The following is a 16930-nucleotide window of genomic DNA, read 5'->3' on the forward strand; positions in this document are numbered from 1 at the left end:
ATAGACTAGTTTCTCTGTAGTGCTGTCATTTCATGGTAGCCTGAACAGGAAATAATTGGATACAGTTCTTCAGTTGGAGTATTAATTTGACCAAACGAAATAATTTTTACTTGGACCATTTATAGTTTGTGCTTGTTTTTGTCTTTTACAAAGAATTTTTACTGAGAGGAAAATGAGTAATTCTTTACTAATACTGTGATTGTTGTCTCTTCACCACCATATGTATACAGTTAATCTTTCATGTGTTTGTGGTATGTAGTCCCACTGTTACTTGTGGTTGCTAGTAGTGGTAATTCTAGGCTTCATATTACCCACTTAACCATCAAAAATCTTTAAAGTTTTTGTGTTCATAACATTTTATTTGAGTGATGTAGTCAAAACCATTTCTTAATTATTGGAAACCTTGGAAACCTAATTTTGTACTGTTTGCTTGCTACTGGATGTTTTCTTGGGGTAGTGGAAGTGAATCAGCCCAGGGAGAATGCTGAGTTCATAAAGTTACATCGGGTTCAAAATTCTTTATCTTTTAGGTAATGAAGGAAAACATGTTGGGAAGATAGATGTTTAAATCATGGATATATAAGTGTAATAGAAATACTTTGGTGCAGCCTGTAATTTTTATCAGTCTACCTTATGTTAAGATCCTCTTGACATGTCAGCAGTTAAATTATTAATGGAATTTAGTTATTAAACCTAAGACAAAACTGCTTGATATTAAATTCTGGTCTATAATGACAGTGAATCAAGTTTCAAGGTGAAGTCAGCTGCCTGTTAACCAAGTTCAACCAGGTATTTTATGTCCAATACAACAGTGTCTACTCTCCAAAAAGATGGTTTCTTTGGTTGGAGACGGTATTTGATACATTGTTTACAAAATATATTTCTCCATAATATTTGCTACTTCAACTTAAAAAAAAAAATCTCTTTTTAGGGTAGTACTTGGGCATCTGTTTGTTTTGTTTTAATGCCACAGAGGATTCTTGATGCACAGCCAGATTTGGGAACTCCTTTCTCTTTGGAAGAGTTTATAGCTTGGTGGTTAAGAGCTTAGATTCTGCGGCCAGCTGATCTGTGTTTCAAATCTGGCACTACTTTTTTCGTTTTGACAGGTTGAAAGAATGATCTGGAAAAAAAATAAACTTGTGTATTAAAAATATAATACCGTAATTATATATTGCATTATATGTGTGTGTTTATATGTATATATACACACACATATATATAAATAAATTCCATACACATTTAGTGTAGGATTGAGCATGCAAGAAGCCAGTGTTAGATTAACAGTGATGATTATTTTTATTTATTTATTTTTTAATTTATTTTATTTTATTTATTTTTGGCTGCGTTAGGTCTTTGTTACTGCCTGCGGGCTTTCTCTAGTTGCGGCGAGTGACTCTTCGTTGTGGTGCACGAGCTTCTCATTGCAGTGGCTTCTCTTGTTGCAGAGCACGGGCTCTAGGCGCGTGGGCTTCAGTAGTTGTGGCTTGTGGGCTCTAGAGCACAGGCTCAGTAGTTGTGGCACACGGGCTTAGTTGCTCCGCAGCATGTGGGATCTTCCTGGACCAGGGCTCGAACCCATGTCCCTCACATTGGCAGGTGGATTCCCAACCACTGCGCCACCAGGGAAGCCTGATGATGATTATTAAATGCCAGATCAGGAACCTCTTTTCTGCGGGGTGAGATGCTATTACATTATTTATTTTCTTGAATCTTATACTTTCTTCTATGATCTTCCTAGAGTTAAATAAACAATCACTCTTTGACTAATGTTTTCAATTCTTTGAGCTTTTTTCTCATCAGTGAAAGAAGGTGGCCACTGGAGACTGGTAATTTATCTCTGGTCCTCTTATCCTGCTAGGTCGATTTGTGTGTCCTTTAAAGCTGTGTTTTTCAAATTGCAGGTTTCAGCCCATTCACTAGTGGGTCAAGAACTCGATTTAGTTGGTTAAGAACTCGATTTAGTGGGGGTTATGATCAGCATTAAGACATGTATTGTAGTAGAAAATAAAATCAGTGCAGTGAATGTAGAAAAGAGCATTTTTAAAAAAAACTTGTTTCATTTTTTTAAAAAAGCTGAAATAAACAAGATATATGCACATTTATGTGTATGTTGCTTGGATCGTTTTGGTTCCACTCAGTGTATGCCTCCCATAGTCACAGATGTCCCTGAGATGTGGTATTAGGTTTATATTGTTTTTCCTTGCTGAGAAAAAGCGACCAGGATAGGTTCCAGTCTGTGGCTTCTAATGGTATGCCATATTCTCTATATCATCTTCAGGGATCTTCCTACCATGCTTTGCGTTACAGGAGAATATCTAAGGAGCAGGGAGAAAAGGGGAACATAATAGCAGCAGCTGATGAGTGGCATTAACTAAGGATATTTTATCAAGTAGAGTAATCTAGTAAACTGCCCCTTGGCATGCATTCTGTTAATGTGTTAATCAACTCATAGATCAGTGGTTTTCAAACTGCCAGTGGTAGCCCATTCTGGAGTCAATTCAATAAGTTGCTATCCTCCCCTACTCCCCCCCACCCTGCAAATTATATGAAGCAGAAAAAAACAGGATAGGAAATGCCATGAATGGATCATATGGTATAGTTCTGTAAAACTCTTGTTTTGAGGGTATGTATGTGTACTGTATTGCAGACCTAAGTTCTGTTAATGATCATCTGGGAAACTGTATGGCACTCAGTCTTATAAATCCATATTGCCAAACTGACCTCAGCCAGAGAAGACTTCAGATATCTAAAACAGGATTGTTAGCTCAGTAGTTTTCTCTCTGACAGTAGGAAACAGTTAGCTATGAAACCTTGTTTTTTGTTGTGTTATTTGGGGTGTGTGTATGTGTGTGTGTTTTCTTGCTTGCTTGCCCTCGTAAATATTTAAAGGCTCATAGGTAAGAAATTTATAATATTTCCTAGTTGTGAAGGAATTTACTTTCTTTGCATTGATGAAAATGACCCATGCAATTAAAAAGTACCAAAAAACTGATGATACATACTAAAATCCACCCACTTCATTTTCCCATTCCTTGTATCTTAGGACTTTTTCATATACCAGGTACTTTTTTACTTCAGAAGGTAAATATAAAAGTTTAATGTTGCCAAAAAAATTAACCTTAAATTAGATACGTCACAAATATATTTAAGGTAGTCAAATGTTAGAACTTCTGTTTTTGTGAGGATTTTGATAATATTTAAAATTTTATTTTTCTTGGATTAGTGCCTCTGCCTATTCCAGTATCCTCATAACAGCAGATATTTGCTTTACAGATATATTGAAGATGATCACAGAGTTTCTGGTGAATATTTTTTAAAAAGTAAAGCTTCAGAGTAGTACAGTATCAGCATATTCATGTTTTAAGATTGTGTTTGAAATACAGTTTCCTCCTTCCTAGAAAACAATACGAGAATGAAGATTTCTGGTAAATTGTTTCACAACAATGGAATTTGTACATTAGTTTTCTACACTCGGGAGTTGAACAATGGATAAAAATCTTTGCCAAAATAAGAGGCCAAAAGATAATAAGTACAATTCATGTTTCTCTGCAAGTTCTTGGAAATTGAGTCAAAAACATATATGTTCCTGCTCTGAATTGGGTATGATGTATTAAACCTAGAAATTATCTTTTGGAATTACAGAAGATAGGTAAAGAAATCCCACCTCCCTTCCGCCCCGTGGGTTAACTGCCTTCACGTTGGTGGCTTGTCTTTGCGTCAGTGCGTAAAGACATACTGTTGCTAGTGATGCGGGCAGGGAACAAGAACCTGTGGATTCAGAGAATGGGAGAGTTGAATCCCTTTTTTCTATTACTGTTTCCCCAAGTGTCCCCCCACCCCCACCCCAACCTGGTCTTCTTCCAGACTGTCCAACCTTTTCTCCTCTTATCAGTAGCATTGCTTAGCTTTTCATCATTATTTCAGTCATATTTACTTCCAACGTCATCACTTTCTGCCTCATGCTGCTTATCCTGTTGAGTGCAAGGTTTCATGTTGTCACTTCGTGGCATTTGTTTGTGCACAACTGTGTTCCTTTTACTTTGGTTATCATAACGCACAAGAGCAGCTTGTCATCTTTTTCTTTCAAAGATTTTTCCTCCTAAAGCGTAGTTTTTTTTTTTATTTTAAAAAATATTTATTGATTTATTTGGCTGTGCCGGGTCTTAGTTGTGGTAGGCAGGATCTTAGTTGTTGCAAGTGGGATCTTTTGTTAGTTGCAGCATGCGGGATCTTTAGTTGCGGCACATGGGATCTAGTTCCCTGACCAGGGATTGAACCTGGGCCCCCTGCACTGGGAGCACGGAGTCTTAGCCACTGGACCACCAGGGAAGTCCCTGAAGTGTAGTTTAGGAAGAAACTAAACTACCTTCTAGTTTAATTGGCCAAGAACTGAGAGAACTGACCGGAGGCAGCACCCCAACCGCAGGTCTAGGATTAGAAGAAAGAGCATGTTATAAATTACTGGGTCAGCTGTTAGATATCGCTCCAGTATACTTTTGGTTACTGAAAACAAGTCAAAAACACTCTCTAAGAATGAAGGTTAGATTCTTTGAGAGTATTTAAAAAGATGTTTTCGGGCTTCCTTCGTGGCGCATGGTTGAGAGTCCGCCTGACGATGCAGGGGACACGGGTTCGTGCCCTGGTCCAGGAAGATCCCACATGCTGCGGAGAGGCTGGGTCCGTGAGCCATGGCCGCTGAGCCTGCGCGTCCGGAGCCTGTGCTCTGCAACGGGAGAGGCCACAACAGTGAGAGCCCCGCGTACCACAGAAAAACAATAAAAAAATTGCCTGCATGAAATTGCTGAAGACTTACACCTGGTGTATGTAAGTTTTCCTAGCAATTAGTTTTAGACTCAACAAAATTACATGAAAGAACATAAACTTCTAAGGACCTCTTTTCGGCTGTATTGTTTGTAGCCCCATTTAGATCTTGATACCACTTCCTAATAGAATCTGCCAACAACATGGATTATCACTTTTTTGAAGTGTCAGCATACCACATTAAACTACATTGCTGTTGTAGTGCGAGTAACAGTAATTACCTATAGCATGGTGTCTTTGCAGGGCATTCTTTATGGGAAAAGTAGACAGTTTCATTAGGGTGAGGAAATTAATCATCGTTTTAGCTCTTTGGACTTGGTAAAATAGTTAATTCCTTTTTCTCTTATAAAATTTGTGAAGTTAGTATGAACTCGTTTGGTGGACCATTTATAATTTTTTCCTCCACTGTAGAAAATAACTTAGACATTTCAGATCAGTTTGTTCATAATCATTTGTTAATTCAAAATAGTTGGTCTAAATAATATTATAGTTTAAGAGCTACGATTTCATGACTGTTTTGTTATCCTTTTAGCAAGATGACTTGCTATTATTATGGTTCATTCGCTTAGTGAGCACACACTGTGTACAGAATTGCATTTGAAAACTTAATATTTTATGCAGTTGAGTCAATTTTAATTATGAACAATACATGCTTATAGTGTTGGGCATATTTCTCTAATGTACACTAATGCCATTAAAACAAATTTGTCCAGCATAAAAGTTACAGCCTAAAAAAATCCCCTGTGCATCTTCAGTTTATTATGGAAACAGGTTGGCATTTTCTTCGTTACTGGGATACTTATAATTCTTTAAAGGCTCTAGATTTGACTAATTCCTAGAGCTGTTAACACAGTCAGATTTTCCTGGTTTATTTAAATGTGGCATCGTTCCGTTTTCCCTAGTTGGATTACTATAGCGTTTCATCCTTGAGAATCAGCAGTTCTGGTTTGCTGAGAAATAGTTTACAAGTTAAGAAGTGATTTTTCTGAAACGTTTAAATATATTTTCATATGATAGGTGGTTTGTTTAATGGATAAAAGCAAATAGAAGTTAAAATTGGGGAAAAAACAATTATTTTGCGAAGGCAAAGTAAAGTGGTTTAAAGACTAGGCTATGGCTTCCTTATATATTTATATGTAATCTTCAATCCTAGTATGGTCAGTGTGTAATCAGAAACAGAGGAAAGTCCTACCTTGTGATTTTAAGCTTCAGTTTTCCCTTCTAAGTTTGAAATAATGCCTATCAGAATTGTTAATGAGAGTTAAATGAGACCATATATAAGTGGATATATTCTGTTTGTTTTTATGTGCTTGTCTGTTTTACTGCATGAGGCCAGTTTAGGATGCTATGGATATAAAAGTTGTAATAAGAGCTTCATCTAACCTTATGGAATCAGGGAGTGGAGATATAGAAGATAATTTGGGAATGCAGCTGATAGCATTTGTCAGTGAATTGCTTGTGATGGAAGGCAAGAATGAGGGGAAGAGGTCAATAATACTAGTACTGTAGAGAAGAGAGACCACAGTGTCTTTAGGGAACATGCATGTGTAGAAGTTGGTTAGAAAGGAATGTTAAGAATTAGCTGCTGCAATGGAGCAACTCATATTTTTTTTTTTTTTTTTTTTTTTTTCCCGGTACGCGGGCCTCTCACTGTTGTGTGGCCCCTCCCGTTGCGGAACACAGGCTCCGGACGCGCAGGCTCAGCGGCCATGGCTCACGGGCCCAGCCGCTCCGCGGCATGTGGGATCTTCCTGGACCGGGGCACGAACCCGTGTCCCCTGCATCGGCAGGCGGACTCTCAACCACTGCGCCACCAGGGAAGCCCGAGCAGCTCACCTTTAAAGAAAAACTGTGCCCTCATATTTTCTAGTTAGACAGCTGATGTTAGGGGCAGTTGACTAGCCAGTTAACTAGTAAATTTGTAACACAACAGCTTTACATAATTTGAACTCATAGCACAGCAAAATACCAAGTAAATATATAGCATGAATGGCCCAAACTGAGACAGTTAAGTCTACACCTGCTAAGAGTATAGACTTGTTTTCCTCATTGCTGCTATCAAATCCCAAGGCTTTTGCCTCCTGTTCTAGTGTTTTACTACTATAATTTACTCATGGTCTATACTTTTAATCACTTTATGGTGATTCTCAATTCAGAATCTTTCTTTTGCCTGTGCCGAGCCAAGGATCCTCAGATGGTTGTTGAAGTATTAGGCTGCCTATTGTACCACCCAAGGCAAAGCAGTTTGCTGCCAGATTTGGTACCATCAACCTCCGTGCCCGTGTTGTGTATTCCCCTTGCAGAGCACCATGGCCCCTCCTTCTGAGGCTTGCCTGAGCAGATGCTAGCTGCTGGGCCTGCCTTTTTGGTCCTAGCAGTGTATGAAAGCACGACAGGTTAATGGCTCAGATAAGGTTTGGCAGAAAAGCCATTCTTTAAGCTTTGAATTGTGGTTAAGACCACTTCTTCAGAGTGGTTTTTGGCTTTACCACAAAAATTAGGTTTGATCGTTATAACATGACGTGATAACAGAAAGTTAAGTTACGGTTCAAAAGAAATGTATTGTTTTGGGTATAAACACTCAAGCAGAAAGGCATTTCCTTATTCATGCAGTGGTGTTATAAAAAACGTTCTGGAAATCTTTTCTTCCCTATTCTGAATATACGAATTTTGACCACCTTATTATTTTTGTTTATTGAATAGTCTCCCTTCACTGTCCTATTTTGCATGTTTTAAAATGATAATTGCCATCTTTTATTTTTTTCCCTTAGGGACAGGCTTCTTTGAAAAGGTTTAACTCCTTGTAAACCTGAATCGTAGTCTTTCCTGTATGAATTAGACCTTATTTTGGTTACACATCCATAAATGTTCTGGTCTGTGTTATTTAAAAGGGAAATAGGGGCTTCCCTGGTGGCGCAGTGGCTGAGAGTCCGCCTGCCGATGCAGGGGACACGGGTTCGTGCCCCAGTCCGGAAGGATCCCACATGCCGCGGAGCGGCTGGGCCCGTGAGCCATGGCCGCTGAGCCTGCGCGTCCGGAGCCTGTGCTGCGCAACGGGAGGGGCCACAACGGTGAGAGGCCTGCGTACAGCAAAAAAAATTATAATAAAAGGCAGATGCACTGCAGAATTCAAATATTTTAGAATACCAAACTGTATCCTAGAGGTTTGGCTATTTAAGAAATTGGCCAAAAAATGGTTTGATAGAGATTGGGCTGGTACTGTCTTTATAATTTTTAGAAAATTGAATTTTCTACGTATTCTTGGTCCTTTTCAACTCAGAAAAAAAAATGTACTTTGTGAAATTATGATTGATAGGGTAGACACTATCACATGAACAATATAACATATTGTCTTTGTGCAGGGAATACGAAAGAGTAATCATCAAAAATTTGACCTACAGATATGCGTGAACATGTGTGTCTGTTTATGCAATAGCTAAGGTATGCTCCCACAGCAGATGTCTTTAGACGGCCTCAATTATATGCATTTATAGCTTTAGAAAATATTTTTTCACTTTCTAGTAATCAAAGAAAAAATTATCCTTTACAATTATAAAATTTAGTCAGTAGCGGAAGTATTGGGAGTGTAATGAAAGGTTTCCTTTCAGGTTTTTTGTTGACCCCTCACTGAAGCAAAACGGGTCTATACTATAGCATAGAAACGTTTAGGGTCAGTTAGTACATTTAATAATCTTTTCATAATTTTTATATTCATACCTCTGCATATGTTAGTATCCAGAATTGAAGTGTAATTAAATTCTATCTTACTGCAGACTACATGGAAAATCATGGACATTATACTCTAGTTACATTTTTTTTTGAATTTTATTTTATTTTTTTATACAGTAGGTTCTTATTAGTCATCCATTTTATATACATCAGTGTATACATGCCAATCCCAATCTCCCAGTTCATCACACCACCACCCCCAACCCCCTGCTTTCCCCCCTTGGTGTCCATACGTTTGTTCTCTACATCTGTGTCTCTGTTTCTGCCCTGCAAACTGGTTCATCTGTACCATTTTTCTAGGTTCCACATACATGCGTTAATATATGATATTTGTTTTCTTCTTCCTGACTTACTTCACTCTGTATGACAGTCTCTAGATGCATCCAGTCTCTACAAATGACCCAATTTCGTTCCTTTTTATGGCTGAGTTATATTCTATTGTATATATGTACCACATCTTGTTCATCCATTCATCTGTCGATGGGCATTTATGTTGCTTCCATGACCTGGCTATTGTAAATAGTGCTGCAATGAACATTGGGGTGCATGTGTCTTTTTGAATTATGGTTTTCTCTGGGTATATGCCTAGTAGTGGGATTGCTGGGTGATATGGTAATTCTGTTTTTAGTTTTTTAAGGAACCTCCATACTGCTCTCCATAGTGGCTGTATCAATTTACATTCTCACCAACACTGCAAGAGGGTTCCCTTTTCTCCACACCCTCTCCAGCATTTGTTGTTTGTAGATTTTCTGATGATGCCTATTCTAACTGTTGTGAGGTGATACCTCATTGTACTTTTGATTTGCATTTCTCTAATAATTAGTGATGTCGAGCAGCTTTTCATGTGCTTCTTGGCTATCTGTATGTCTTCTTTGGAGAAATGTCTATTTAGGTCTTCTGCCCATTTTTTGATTGGGTTGTTTGTTTTTTTAATATTGAGCTGCATGAGCTGTTCGTATATTTTGGAGATTAACCCTTTGTCTGTTGATTCGTTTGCCAATATTTTCTCCCGTTCTGAGGGTTATCTTTTCGTCTTGTTTGTAGTTTCCTTTGCTTTGCAAAAGCTTTTAAGTTTCCTTAGGTCCCATTTGTTTATTTTTATTTCCATTACTCTAGGAGGTGGATCAAAAAAGATCTTGCTGTTATTTAAGTCAAAGAGTGTTCTTCCTATGTTTTTCTCTAAGACTTTTATAGTGTCTGGTCTTGCATTTAGGTCTCTAATCCATTTTGAGTTTGTTTTTGTGTATGGTGTTAGGGAGTGTTCTAATTTCATTCTTTCACATGTAGCTCTCCAGTTTTCCCAGCACCACTTATTGAAGAGACTGTCTTTTCTCCATTATATATCCTTGCCTCCTTTGTCATAGATTAGTTGACCATAGGTGCATAGATTTATCTCTGGGCTTTCTATCCTGATCCATTGATCTATATTTGTTTTTGTGCCAGTACCATATTGTCTTGATTACAGTAGCTTTGTAGTATAGTCTGATGTCAGGGAGTCTGATTCCTCCAGCTCCCTTTTTTTCCCTCAAGACTGCTTTGGCTATTTGGGGTCTTTTGTGTCTCCATACAAATTTTAAGAATTTTTTGTTCTAGTTCTGTAAAAAATGCCATTGGTGATTTGATAGGGATTGCATTGAATCTGTAGATTGCTTTGAGTAGTATAGTCATTTTCACAATATTGATTCTTCCAATCCAAGAACATGGTATATTTCTCCATCTGTTGGTATCATCTTTAATTTCTTTCAACAGTGTCTTATAGTTTTCTGCCTACAGGTCTTTTGCCTCCTTAGGTAGATTTATTCCTAGGTATTTTATTCTTTTTGTTGCAATGGTAAATGGGAGTGTTTCCTTCATTTCTCTTTCAGATTTTTCATCATTAGTGTATAGGAATGCAAGAGATTTCTGTGCATTAATTTTGTATCCTGCAGCTTTACCAAATTCATTGATTAGCTCTAGTAGTTTTCTGGTAGCATCTTTAGGATTCTCTGTATAGTATCATGTCATCTGCAATCAGTGACAGTTTTACTTCTCCTTTTCCAATTTGTATTCCTTTTATTTCTTTTTCTTCTCTGATTGCCGTGGCTAGGACTTCCAAAACTGTGTTGAATAATAGTGGCGAGGGTGGACGTCCTTGTCTTGTTCCTGATCTTAGAGGAGATGCTTTCAGTTTTTCACCATTGAGAATGATGTTTGCTGTGGATTTGTCGTATATGACCTTTATTATGTTGAGTTGGGAGTTTTCCTCCCTCTGCAGTTTTTTGGAAGAGTTTGAGAAGGATGGGTGTTAGCCCTTCTCTAAATGTTTGATAGAATTCACCTGTGAAGCCATCTGGTCCTGGACTTCTGTTTGTTGGGAAGATTTTTTTTTTTTTTTTTCCGGTATGCGGGCTTCTCACTGTTGTGGCCTCTCCCGTTGCGGAGCACAGGCTCCGGACGCGCAGGCTCAGCGGCCATGGCTCACGGGCCCAGCCGCTCCGCGGCATGTGGGATTCTTCCGGACTGGGGCACGAACCCGTGTCCCCTGCATCGGCAGGTGGACTCTCAACCACTGCGCCACCAGGGAAGCCCTGTTGGAAGATTTCTAATCACAGTTTCAATTTCATTACTTGTGATTGGTCTGTTCATATTTTCTCTTTCTTCCTCGTTCAGTCTTGGAAGGTTGTACCTTTCTAAGAATTTGTTGATTTCTTCCAGGTTGTCCATTTCATTGGCATATAATTGTTTGTAGTAATCTCTTAAAATCCTTTGTATTTCTGCAGTATCAGTTGTGATTTCTTCTTTCATTTCTAATTTTATTGATTTGAGTCCTCTCCCTCTTTTTCTTGATGAGTCTGGCTAATGGTTTATCAATTTTGTTTATCTTCTCAAAGAACCAGCTTTTGGTTTTATTGATCTTTGCTATTGTTTTCTTTGTTTCTGTTTCATTTATTTCTGCTCTGATCTTTATGATTTCTTTCCTTCTGCTAACTTTGGGTTTTGATTGTTCTTCTTTCTCTAGTTCCTTTAAGTGTAACGTTATATTGTTTATTTGAGATTTTTCTTGTTTCTTGAGGTAGGCTTGTATAGCTATAAGCTTCCCTCTTAGACCTGCTTTTGCTGCATCCCATAGGTTTTGGATCGTCGTGTTTTCATTGTCATTTGTCTCTAGGTATTTTTTGATTTCCTCTTGGATTTCTTCAGTTATTTAGTAACGTATTGTTTAGCCTCCTTGTGTTTGTGTTTTTTACGGTTTTTTCCCCTGTAATTGATTTCTAATCTCATAGCGTTGTGGTCAGAAAAGACGCTTGATATGATTTCAGTTTTCTTAAATTTACTGAGGCTTGATTTGTGACCCAAGACGTGATCTATCCTGGAGAATGCTCCGTGCGCACTTGAGAAGAAAGTGTAATCTGTGGTTTTTGGATAGAATGTTCTATAAATATCAATTAAATCTATCTGGTCTGTTGTTGCATTTAAAGCTTGTGTTTCCTTATTAATTTTCTGTTTGGATGATCTGTCCATTGGTATAAGTGAGGTGTTATGGTCCCCCACTATTGTGTTACTGTCCATTTCCTCTTTTAGAGCTGTTAGCAGTTGCCTTATGTGTTGAGGTGCTCCTATGTTGGGTGCATATATATTTATAATTGTTATATCTTCTTCTTGGATTGATCCCTCGATCATTGTGTAGTGTCCTTCCTTGTCTCTTGTAACATTCTTTATTTTAAAGTCTATTTTATCTGATATGAGTATTGCTACTCCAGCTTTCTTTTGATTTCTTTTTGCATGGAATATATTTTTCCATCCCCTCACTTTCAGTCTGTATGTGTCCCTAGGTCTGAAGTGGGTCTCTTGTAGACAGCATATATATGGGTCTTGTTTTTGTATCCATTCAGCAAGCCTTTGTCTTTTGGTTGGAGCATTTAATCCATTCACGTTTAAGGTAATTATCTATATGTATGTTCCTATTACCATTTTCTTAATTGTTTTGGGTTTGTTTTTGTAGGTCCTTTTCTTCTCTTGTGTTTCCCACTTAGAGAAGTTCCTTTAGCATTTGTTGTAGAGCTGGTTTGTTGGTGCTGAATTCTCTTAGCTTTTGCTTGTCTGTAAAGCTTTTGATTTCTCCATCGGCTCTGAATGAGATCCTTGCCGGGTAGAGTAATCTTGGTTGTAGGTTCTTCCTTTTCATCACTTTAAATATGTCATGCCACTCCCTTCTGGTTTGTAGAGTTTCTGCTGAGAAATCAGCGGTTAACCTTATGGAAGTTCCCTTGTATGTTATTTGTCGTTTTTCCCTTGCTGCTTTCAATAATTTTTCTTTGTCTTTAATTTTTGCCAATTTGATTACTGTGTGTCTCGGCATGTTTCTTCTTGGGTTTATCCTGTATGGGAGTCTGCACTTCCTGGACTTGGGTGGCTGTTTCCTTTCCCATGTTAGGGAAGTTTTCGACTATAATCTCTTCAAATATTTTCTCGGGTCCTTTCTCTCTCTCTTCCCTTCTTGTACCCCTATAATGTGAATGTTGTTGTGTTTAATGTCCCAGAGGTCTCTTAGGCTGTCTTTATTTCTTTTAATTCTTTTTTCTTTATTCTGTTCTGCAGCAGTTAATTCCACCATCTGTCTTCCAGGTCACTTATCCGTTCTTCTGCCTCAGTTATTCTGCTATTGATTCCTTCTAGTGTATTTTTCATTTCAGTTATTGTATTGTTCATCTCTGTTTGTTTGTTCTTTAATTCTTCTAGACCTTTGTTAAACATTTCTTGCATCTTCTCGATCTTTGCCTCCATTCTTTTTCTGAGGTCCTGGATCATCTTCACTATCATTATTCTGAATTCTTTTTCTGGAAGGTTTCCTATCTCCACTTCATTTAGTTGTTTTTCTGGGGTTTTATCTTCTTCCTTCATCTGGTACATAGCCCTCTGCCTTTTCATCTTGTCTATCTTTCTGTGAATGTGGTTTTTGTTCCACAGGCTGCAGGATTGTAGTTCTTGCTTCTGCTATCTGCTCTGTGGTGGATGAGGCTATCTCTCTAGTTACATTTTAAACCAAATTTATCATTGTGTCAATTTGGGCAAGGTGGTTTCTAAGCTGATCTTCTAATGCGGATAATAGCACCTACCTTAATAAGATTGACGTGTGTGTGTGAAGTGAGATATGCATGCACAGTGCATAGCCTGATCCTGCTGTTGTAGTGTATTCTGTCTGCATAGGGATCATGTCTCTTATTTGCTGTTGTACGTTCCAAGTGTCTACCACAGTGCCTAACATACAGTAGGCACTTTAATATGTTAAATGTTAATGAAAGAACAAAGGAGTGAGACTGTAGGAAAACAATTAATTATGCCACTCTCTCTATCCTTTTCTTCATCTTGGTTTTAGTTGAGGGAGGCATAGGAAGCCAGTTTAAAAATTAACAAATAGGAAGATTCTAATCCTAGTACACATTCAACCTTTTTCTGTGACACTGCATAATTAGTGATTTTTTTTTTTTTTAAGTGCCTACTCTGGAATAGGTTTGCCCCAACAGAGGACCATAGTTGATCCTGATTTTTTGCCTACTAATTAGGAGAGGAGATTGTAAATTCTGATCTGCAGTTTGGATGGAGAGAAGAAGACCAATTTTGTCAGGACTTATACCCTTATACTAACCTTTCTTGATATGAAATACATACATTCGGGAATGGTATAGCCGAGGACTAGAAATCACTGGCTTCTAAATTTTGATGTTAAAATACAATTTGAAGACAATAGGAATAAAGTCTAGGAAAGAACTTTTTTTCAAAACCATCCATTCATTCAAGAAACTTAGATATTTATATATCTAGAAATATATTTATCAATTAAAGTAATATACCTACAGAAAAGCAAAGCACACAAATCATAAATGTACAATAAAGTAAATTTTCACAAAGTGAATATACATGGGTGACCGTCGCACAGATGAAGTTACAGAATATTACTAGCTCTTCAGGGACCCTTCTTATAGCTCCTCCTAGTGTCTGTACCTCCCTCTCAAAGGTAACCTGTATTCTTGTGAGTACAGTAGATTAGTTTTGCTTTTTTTGTTTTGAATTTCATATAAATAGAACCATACAATTCTTGTACCTTTTTGAATCTGACTTGTTTTGCTAGTAATCAACATTATTGCATATGTAATGATAATTTGTTCACTTTCATTACTGAATAGCACTCTATTGTATGATTATTCTATAATTTATTTGATCCTTTGACAGTGGTCATTTGAGTTTCTGATTGTGGTTATTATGTCTGATGATGCTGTGGACATTGTTGTAGATGTCTTTTGGTACCCATGTATACACATTTGGGGGGGTATAGCGTTCTTACTACTTTTGAACATGTGCAGTGATAATCTCAAGTCAACAAGCATGTATTTTAAACTGTTGTCAATGGTTTATCAGTATCACTATATTCTCAGGTGTACTTTCATTAAGGAAAAGTCTTGGGCCTTCATGTACCACCTCATTGCATGATGTTGCTTCTGAGGCTATTCCATTCCACAGGCTGAATCAATTAATTTAAAGAGAGGTCCACTGGACCTAACTTTTACAGGGAAATATTTTTTTCTACTCATACTTTCTGTGTGATGGGAGCTAAGTAGTACAATGCCTGGTTTCTCTCTACCAAGTTTAATCCTTTGATTCCTCAACAGTTACTTGGAAATTTTTATTTCTAGGGTGTTAGGAATCAATATAGAGCCCAGCTTTAAAATTGCAAAGTCTTTTGACTTAGTAGCTTTCTTTTTTAACTGAAAATCACCTATTTTTCCATAGTTTGTTTATTCCATGGAGTCAAGAACTTACTTTGAGAGGTCTCCTGAAATGTAACTTATTCATCTTCCTTATATGCTTCCCCACTAAAAATCTCTTTGGCCCTTTCTGCTATAGTCAAGCTTCCCTACCAGAAACCATTGATGGTCATTTCTTGGGGATCTGATCTCTCAGTGCCAAACACCTGTCCTGAACAGTGGTTAGCATATAGGTAACTGGATCCCTTCCTAGATAAATGAACTACACACTAAATGTTGCATACCTTTTCAAGAATAGGACCCAAGGAGAACAGGTGAAGAAATCCTATTATGGATAGTTATTATCTATGGCTTTCTAAATTTCATTTTAGATAAGGGCATAAGGGGGGAAAAAGCCCCATTTACTTTTATTGGCTTTTTTTTCCTTCCTTTTTTTTAAAAGTCTCACTAGGATTGGAAAGAGCATTTCAAAAGATGAGAGAAAATTAATAACTTCTGATTAATATCAGATTTCTTTCTTCCTGCAAAGAATTTTCAAATGACTTCAGAGAACTGACACCCTTAACATATTTGGCAGAAGTTTTGTGGAGAAAAAAGATCTTCACTGCTTATAATTTGAGGTGGGGGTGAGAAGTAATGGGGGGGTGCAATGACAAAAACTATGTGATTTCATCTCATGTACAAGCTGCTTTCCATGATCACTTGGCATTTTCCATGGGAGATGTTCAGCCCCAAACAGTCTTCGATGGATTGTTTGCATGCTTTCTGGGCTGCGCTACCTTGGGAGGTGTAGATTCTAGGACAGATTTCTCTCTTTCCTTTTGTATCTTTGCCTTGATGGTAGTAGAAACCATTTTTATATATGTACATATACTCCTCATGGTTTTCTTTTGTTTGTTGTGGCACCCACTTGTTTGTTTTTTTCTAAGTTACTGGACAGCTGCCGCCACCTAACCAGGCAGTAACATAGGATACCCCTCAAAGCTGAGCTATTATCCCTCACTAAGCCATAGTTTAAGCAAAACTAAATGTACTACTTGAGCGGTAGAATATATATAAAACATAAAATTTACCATTTTAAACATTTTTAAGTGTGCAGTTCAGTTGCATTAAGTACGTTCATATTATTGCACAACCACCATCACCGTCCATCTCCAAAACTTTTTTATCGTCCCAAACTGTACCCATTAGACAATAACTCTCCATGCTCCCTTACCCTCACCCCTGGCATCAGTCCGTGGCAACCACCATTCTACTGAATTTGAATACTCTAGGTCCCTCATATAAGTGGAATCATAGGATATTTGTCCTTTTGTGTGTGTCTTATTTTATTTAGCACAATGTATTCAGGGTTCATCCATATTGTACGTAGCGTATGTCAGAATTTTTTTTAAGGTGGAATAATATTTAATTGTATGTGTATACCACATCTGTCCATCCATCGGTGGGCATTTGGGTTATTTCCACCTTTTGCCTATTGTGAATAATGCTGCTCTGAACATTGGTGTACAAGTATCTATTTGAAATTCTGCTTTTACTTCTTTTGGGTATATACCCAGAAGTGGAATTGGTAGATCATGTAGTAATTGTACATTTAATTTTGGAGATATTGCCATACTGTTTTCCACAGTGGC

At 37.7% G+C, this 16930-nt stretch overlaps 1 protein-coding gene across 3 annotated transcripts in view; it reads left to right on the forward strand.

The window, feature by feature from the left end:
* LOC101332720 (recombining binding protein suppressor of hairless) overlaps positions 1-16930 on the forward strand; it is a 230968-nt gene that overhangs the window by 157009 nt on the left and 57029 nt on the right. The gene's annotated exons all lie outside the window — the stretch shown is intronic.

Source organism: Tursiops truncatus, chromosome 5, assembly GCF_011762595.2.
Source record: "Tursiops truncatus isolate mTurTru1 chromosome 5, mTurTru1.mat.Y, whole genome shotgun sequence".
Lineage (NCBI taxonomy): Eukaryota > Metazoa > Chordata > Mammalia > Artiodactyla > Delphinidae > Tursiops > Tursiops truncatus.